This window comes from Coregonus lavaretus, assembly GCF_964263955.1.
Source record: "Coregonus lavaretus genome assembly, contig: HAP1_SCAFFOLD_4718, whole genome shotgun sequence".
In the NCBI taxonomy this organism is placed as follows: domain Eukaryota; kingdom Metazoa; phylum Chordata; class Actinopteri; order Salmoniformes; family Salmonidae; genus Coregonus; species Coregonus lavaretus.
The window spans coordinates 38,482-47,390 of NW_028165472.1; positions in this window are offsets into that span (position 1 = coordinate 38,482).

Genomic DNA, 8,909 nt, shown 5'->3' on the forward strand with positions numbered 1-8,909 from the left:
ACAAGAGGGCTCATTGCAGTCTACATACACCAAGGTAACTAAGTTTGATTGTCTTGCACATTCATCATCTTCCATGTCTTTCTAACAGAAAATCTTGCTTAGTACCTGGGAAACATAGGATCTATGAGACCCTTATCCCCTGCATTGTAATGAGATGGAGTCACTTTTTCCAGCAGCAGCAGTTCAGAGACAGAGAGGTGGCTGAGAAATGTCCAGATGCCATCTGGGTTTGTGTTTAAAGAACGGTCTGGTCTGGGCAGAGTACCAAACCAAACAAGCTAACTATGGCCTAAAGCTTGGAATACGTTTAATAGCTCTTTGCTTGTAGCCTAGTCATTCCCCTCCAAAATGTAGCTTTCCCTCACTAAAATGGTGTACTTTAAACTGTCTATGTTGCAATCTGTCTCTTCAGTCTGGTTTCTGGGAAGTCATTCGTTAAACTATTCCATCCGGCTGTCAAGAGAACATGAAGAAAGATTGAATGGGGGAATCAGCGTAATGGTTGGGAAAAAATCTGCAATAACAGTTTATGCATTGTTATTTTTGTCAAGCATTGTTAGAAGTTAAATCAAAAGGACATTTATTTAAAGATGTATTGCCCCCCCAAAAAATCGATACACCATTAATTATTTATTTATTATTTATTTAACCTTTATTTAACTAGGCAAGCCAGTTAAGAACAAATTCTTATTTACAATGACGGCCTACCAAAAGGCAAAAGGCGTCCTGCGGGGACGGGGGCTGGGATTAAAATTAAAGATATTGGACAAAACACACATCACGACAAGAGAGACACCACAACACTACATAAAGAGAGACCTAAGACAACAATGTAGCATGGCAGCAACCCATGACAACACAGCATGGTAGCAACACCACATGACAACAACATGGTAGCAACACAACATGGCAGCAGTGCAACATGGTAGCAGCACAAAACATGGTACAAACATTATTGGGCACAGACAACAGCACAAAAGCAAGAAGGTAGAGACAACAATATATCACACGAAGCAGCCACAACTGTCAGTAAGCGTGTCCATGATTGAGTCTTTGAATAAAGAGATGGAGATAAAACTGTCCAGTTTGAGTGTTTTTTGCAACTAATTCCAGTCGGTAGCTGCAGCGAACTGAAAAGAGGAGCGACCAAGGGATGTGTGTGCTTTGGGGACCTTTAACATAATGTGACTGGCAGAACGGGTGTTGTATGTGGAGGTTGAGGACTGCAGTAGGTATCTCAGATAGGGGGGAGTGAGCCCTAAGAGGGTTTTATAAATAAGCATCAACTTGTGGGTATTGCGACGGGTATACAGAGATGACCAGTTTACAGAGGAGTATAGAGTGCAGTGATGTGTCCTATAAGGAGCATTGGTGGCAAATCTGATGGCCGAATGGTAAAGAACATCTAGCCGCCCGAGAGCACCCTTACCTGCCGATCTATAAATAATGTCTCTGTAATCTAGCATGCATAGGATGGTCATCTGAATCAGGGTTAGTTTGGCAGCTGGGGTGAAAGAGGAGCGATTACGATAGAGGAAACCATGTCTAGATTTAACCTTAGCCTGCAGCTTGGGATATGTGCTGAAAGAAGGACAGTGTACCGTCTAGCCATACTCCCAAGTACTTGTATGAGGTGACTACCTCAAGCTCTAAACCCTCAGAGGTAGTAATCACACCGGTGGGGAGAGGGGCATTCTTCTTACCAAACCACATTACCTTTGTTTTGGAGGTGTTCAGAACAAGGTTTTAATTTAACCTTTATTTAACTAGACAAATTATTTTTTACAATGACGGCCTACCAAACCCGGACGACGGTGGTCCAATTGTGCTAATTGTGCTAAGGTTAAGGGCAGAGAAAGCTTGTTGGATGCTAAGAAAGCTTTGTTGTAGAGCGTTTAACATAAAATCCGGGGAGAGGCCAGCTGAGTGTAAAACTGTAAGACTGTATTTAACACCTATCGTGAAATATACGCAACAAAATAATGTAGAGGGAAATGTTTGATAATGTCACATAATGTCCAAAGCATTGAGTGCCATGTGCATCTCTATTGTAGCTGTTGAACTACTCAAACACCCCATTAAACATTGTGTAAACCTAGTCTGCAGTATAAGTATTACTATTCACCAGGTAGAGTGTCCCTTCTCACCTGCCATATCGGTGACGTGTGAAAACCAAGCTCTGAAGTAAACCTCAGTAACTGGAGTATGTGAGACAGAGATCTGATCCTGAATGACTATGTGTGACTAGAAAGCCATGAATGGCTCATACCCACAAGTCTAGCACTGCATGCAGCAATTCTTTCTCCGTCTGCTAAAAAGTCCATGTTAATCTAATGAAAGATTAGAGATAAGAGCTTTTATTTGGATACAAACTAAACAATACAGTGGTTTTCTGTGGAGAACTTCTCTGTAGAGAAATGCACCCCTCTACTAACAAATTGCTGTCCAAACATCCAGATTATAGTCCTACTTGTCATGACATGGTTGGTATGTCGATGCTGAGTTATGTCTATGTATTTTAAGGGTTTTCCATGGGAATGAAGAGGACAGATTATGAGGCCCATTTTTTACTTCTGATCCGCTTTGAGAGGGAGAGGGCAGTGTGTGCATGCGTATGTGCATGTGTTTGTGTGCGTATGTGCATGTGTTTGTGTGCGTGCATGCATGTGAGTGTTGTAACTCCTGTAAGACGAGTGTGCCAGGTGGATACAGGATCCATCTGAAAGTGACACACATACCTTTGGCCTCCACTAAATTATGTATATGCCACAGGTTCAAATGAAGCCGGATTCTATATCCCCACAGTACTATCAGATGCATCTATCATGGCCTCCCACTCATTAAGATGATCTGATCTCTCGCTCAATCTTTATCCCTCTTTCTATCCCATTGTATCCCTCTCTTGATTGGCTGAGCTGAATGACTAGCTGAACGACTAGCTAAACGACTATATGAACGTCTAGCTGAACGACTAGCTGAACGACTAGCTGAACGACTAGCTGAACGACTAGCTGAACGGCTAGCTGAACGACTAGCTGAACGACTAGCTGAACGACTAGATGAACGACTAGCTGAATGACTAGATGAACGACTAGCTGAACGACTAGATGAACGGCTAGCTGAACGACTAGCTGAACGACTAGCTGAACAAATAGCTGAACGACTGGATGAACGACTGGATGAACGACTAGCTGAACGACTAGATGAACGACTAGCTGAACGACTAGATGAACGACTAGCTGAACGACTAGCTGAACGACTGGATGAACGACTAGCTGAACGACTAGCTGAACGACTAGATGAACGACTAGACGAACGACTAGCTGAACGACTAGACGAACGACTAGCTGAACGACTAGCTGAACGACTAGATGAACGACTAGCTGAACGACTAGATGAACGACTAGCTGAACGACTAGCTGAACAACTAGCTGAACGACTAGCTGAACGACTAGACGAACGACTAGCTGAACGACTAGCTGAACGACTAGACGAACGACTAGCTGAATGACTAGATGAACGACTAGCTGAACGACTAGACGAATGACTAGCTGAACGACTAGCTGAACGACTAGCTGAATGACTAGCTGAACGAATAGCTGAACGACTAGACGAACGACTAGCTGAATGACTAGACTCACTAATAACATTTTATATTTGTTCCCCTTCTCCTTTTTGGGATTTGAGTATTTTCTAATAATGTGGCCCGAATCAACTACTTCTATTGGAAGTATTTGAAAGTATTTTCAAATAATTTCCTATAAATAGCCTACTATTTGAAAGTATTTTCAAATTCTTATTTCAAATGCTATTTTCAAATCCTGGGTTAAATGCATGGGAGTGTATTTGAGTCAGTGTATTTGAATATTTTCAAATACATTCCAATATTCAACTACTTGTCTTTTCAAATGAAAAATATCTACTTACTTCCAAATGTCTTTGAAAGTAATTGAAATACCCTAAATAGTATTTGAACATAGATCTGCTCTTTAGAAGTCTCCTCCATCTCTCTCTCTCTCTCTCTCTCTCTCTCTCTCTCTCTCTCTCTCTCTCTCTCTCTCTCTCTCTCTCTCTCTCTCTCTCTCTCTCCCTCTCTCTCTCTCTCTCTCTCTCTCTCTCCCTGCCTCTCTCCCTCTTTTCTTCATGGTCTTCTTGGGGTACAGGATTATAAAGTAATATCTGGGACAGTTACCAAGATACTCTTTGAAATCCTATTGCTTTAAAAAAGTAATTTTGACATACCTGAGAGGACCACAGAGTTGCCTTGGCAGATTTCACAACCTATACATAAGTAGTTAAATTCATATCACATGGTTGACGATTCAGTGCTTAATCTCATTCAGAAAACCCAGCAAAACCTTACAGTACAGTTAGCATACGCTCACACAGCATGAAGTCCCCACACTGAAAGCCCCTTGACTTGACACAAAAAAAAATTCTATGCAACGCTGTGAGAGCCACCATTAATGTTACGGGGGACAAAGAAAAATAGTAGAAAAGTAGTGCTCCAATGGTGTAAACAAACCTTTAGCCGTGCCCAATTAATTAAAACTCTCACAAGGAAAGGAAGGGCAGTAAGTGTTAATGAAATGAACAATAAAACAACCATCACACTGGCAGCTGGGGTGGGAGGTTAATTGTGACGGAGCTTCCATGATTTGTTCAGGAATAATGGGATTGGAGCCAGCCAAGGCCAGGGCTGGGGTTGGGCAGTGTGAGGGTGGAGACGTGGTCAACCCTATGTCTCAACTGTTTCCTGTCAGCCTGGCCTGGGTGGTACTGACGGAGGGAGGGAGAAAGGGGGCTGTTCAGTCTAAACTGGATTCTGGAGTTCCTTGCCTCAGGATTATACTGAAAGGTAGGCTATAATACTTATATTAGTGTAATTATTACATTTATTGAGTAGGTCTTATGTTGGTCTCTCTCTCTCTCTCTCTCTCCCTCTCTCTCTCTCTCTCTCTCTCTCTCTCTCTCTCTCTCTCTCTCTCTCTCTCTCTCTATGTCTCTCTTTGTCGCTCCCTGTCTCTCTCTCTAAAGTGAATATTTATTTATCATAGCTCTGTAGCTTACGTTACTGTGAGCTGCGTCCAAGACCCAAAACTGTGTCACTGGGAAAAACGTTTTCTCTTTCCTCTCCCTCTCTCCTCTGAAGGCCAGCCTCTCTGTACCGTCTATCAGCCTGCTGTGTCTAGAGCAGCCACAGGGTCATCCTCAGAACAGATCAGAGAAAGGCACCGGAGCCATCTACTCCTCTTACTCTCTTTCTCTCACTCACAATACCTATTTCCCTCTCTCTTCCTTTCTCCCCCTTTTACCTCTCAGTCATACAATAGACTTCCCCTGTACGCGCCTGCCCGGAGGAAAGAACGGGGGGGATACGGTTTCCACAACAATGGAAATTCAATCAGGAAATGGAGAGGAGTTGGAGGTGGTGAGTGGCGAGTCATTGGCGACCTCGGGCTCCGTTTCCTCCTCGCCGTATCTCCCTGGCCCTCAGGCAGACGGCACGGACGAACAAGTACTCCGGGAGGACCTCCAGGCTTCCAAGTCCATTGAGAGGTTTGACATCCCTCTGAGTAGCCTGAAGAGGATGTTTGAGAAGCCCCCGGGAACAGCCAACAGCGTAAGTACACTGCTTTGTTTATTATACAATACAGCTTTATGTGAATTGAATGTTTTTGCCAAACAGTGCCCTAACTTACTGTGTCCCAAAGCGCTCTGTCCATGGACTGTTTGAGAAAGAACCAACTGATGGGCAATTATGTGCTACATTTATTGTGAGAAACTGAATAAAACCTTTGTGGAAAGTTCAAAAAGTAAGTTCACTGAAGTAGGTTCAGTGTAGATTTTGTCATACTTGTAATGCATCTGTCTCTAGTTTCTGAACGACGGTAAACAGAGTATCAGTGTAGATAGAGGGAGGTCTGGTGACCGTTGGCATCACACCTTTCAAAAACATCAGCTGCTGCTCCTTTTTGTGTTCTTGATGCGTCTCTCACTTAATTCCATAAATACGTCTATTCTAGTTCCAGGTTCGCTATGTGAAATCCTGTGAAAGCCTTCTATGTGACCACTGACAAATAGAAAACCTCTGGCATAGCACCTGGTTTCAGTATTTTGCCCCCTCTTTTCATTGCATTTGGTTTACACAGTTAGAAAATGCACTATTTAGTGGTTTAAATTGGCAAGATTGAACAAGATGAAAGGGGATAGAAAGTATGTTTCAAAGAGCAGTGGATACCAGTGCACAGTCTAGGGGTTAGGAGTATTGTTACAAAGACATGAACAAGAATACTTTGAGCGTCTTCTCTCTAGACAAATGGTGTTTTAAAAGGCATCTTTAAAAATATATATATATATACTGAAAAGCAAGAGAAATATGATTCAGCCTTTGGCAAAGGGATTACACAAAGTTTGTTGACTCTGGTAAAAGTGCTTGCGTCTTCCTTTTTCGCTGAAGTCGAGGCCGATTGACTCATCACCTCACTGCCTGGTTTTCCATCAAATTACAGCTGGCTAGTCTAAGAGGAAAATCTAACACACTTGGAAGCAAAGTGGGTCATTTTTGGGAAAGCATCCCACAGCCAAATGTCTACCATTGCCCAACCAATGGTACATCTGACCTAGTTATTCTCTTAGTTAGTTTTAACACCGTCATGATGTCAACCATATTCTTCCCAAATCTGGCCATGATGTGTTCGTAATGCCAAATATCCCCTGCAGATTCGATCGGTTTAATCAAAACTATAACAACATATTATCATAATATCCTTAGTGAATCTATAAGGTACCAGCAGATGGCATGAAGAGCACAGAAAAAGTGAGAGAAATGAGTGAACTCTCACCATTAGCTGCACTGAGAGATCTGTATTGATCTCTAGTCCATTCTCTTGTCTATAAAGTGTAGCCTATATACACAATTGATGTTGCTCAGCCATGGTATTACTGTCCTCTTGAGAGTTGTAAAGGGAACTTAATCATGCTGTAAACAAAGGAAATTACCATGTCTCAGTGTCAACCACCTGAAGGCAGTTCAGTTATTTATAAACTATATCAAAACACTGACAGAGCTTATTGGTTTATTGGTTTATTCGGATCCCCCATTAGCTTTTGCCGAAGCAGCAGCTACTCTTCCTGGGGTCCACACAAAACACAAAGCATGTAACAAAACACTGATACACTGATAGACAAGAACAGTCACACAAATGTAAAATACAACAATATACAAACAATACTACTAAAGAATAATGTGTGTGTAGATTTTGTGTGTTAGAGTGTGATAGAGTGTGTCTGTGTGTGGGTGTGTTTGTATGTCATTTCACAGTTCCTATTTTGCCATGAGATGTTGTTTTATAATTTTTTACTGTTTACTTGAGTAATTGGAGATGGAAGGGTGTTCCATGCATTCATGGCTCTGTATATTCCTGTGTGTTGTCATGAATTAGTTTTGGACTTGGGGACTGTGAAGAGACCCCTGGTGGCTTGTCTTGTGGGGTATGTATGGGTGTCTGAGCTGAATGTTATTTGATTATGCAGACAATCTGGAATTTTCATCACAGTAATACTTAGTTAATCTCTCGTCAACCCTCAACCAGGAAAGACTGGCATGCATGTTGTTGATGTTAGTTCTGTATGTGCAGTTAAGGGCAAGGTGTGCTGCTCTGTTTTGAGCCAGTTTCAACTTTGCTTGGTCTTTCTTTACTGCACTTAACTTAACTTACAGACAGTAATCAAGATGGAACAAGACCAGAGCCTGAACAACTAGTACAGTTGATTTTTGGGTCAAAAACACAGAGCATCTTTTCATAACAGACATACTTTACCTTTATTTAACTAGGCAAGTCAGTTAAGAACAAATTCTTAATTACAATGACAGCCTACACCTGCCAAACCTGGACGGCGCTGGGTCAATTGTGCGCCGCCCTATGGGACTCCCAATCATGGCCGGTTGTGATACAGCCTGGAATCGAACCAGGGGGTCTGTAGTGACACCTCAATCACTGAGATGCAGTGCCTTAGACCGCTGCGCCACTCGGGAGCCCATCATGCCTTGACCATGATAATTTACCATCCAATGTTATACCTAGAAGTTTAGCTTCCTCAATTTGCTCAATGGTCACACACTTCATGCACAACTCCAGTTGAAATGTAGGTCTTAGAAAATGTTTTGAACCGAATACAATGCTTTTAGTTTTGTATGTATTTAAGACCAGGGTATTATTAATCACCCATTCTGATACTGACTAACTTCTTATTTACCAATTCAGTGAGCTCACTGGCTTTGGTTGCTTAGTTGTGGGACTCAAAGTAGCCCTGACTACTTCATAACCAGATGATTTGTCACCTGACCATAGTCTATAATTAGGGCCCAGAGTTGTTCCCGGTTCCTAGTTAGCTCATGATCAGGGAAAACTCGGAGCCCTACTCATAATAAACATACAGTAGTCCCAGCTCTGTAGTTTTTAGAGGTCTTGAGGCGGCAGCACAGCTTCAGTATGGTGTCTCTCGAGTCTGCCGACTGTGGGCTGAAACCAGTAGGTGGCACATGCTGCCTGTGCAGTGCACTGCCATGCAAAGACGACGGGGCTTATTCCACACTGTGTTATTTAAGGCCTATTCCTGGGGATTTATGGTTAAGCTGTATTTTTAAAATAACCCTGTAATTGGTATGTCGACAACGGGGGAGTGGAGGGCCTTTAGATACTGCCAGCCTGCCTCAGGTCAGATGGGAGCGCAGGCAGAGTGGAGACGTGGCTCTATAGGGAACTGGATTATGCCTGTCGTAGTTAGAGTTCTGGACTGGGTCCTGCTGTCTGTCTTCTTATGTGGATCTGTGGGTTCTGGTGTTGCTTCAGATCACAAAGAGGAAGGTGAAGTCAGCAAAAGTGACCTCATTGGTTAAATCATGA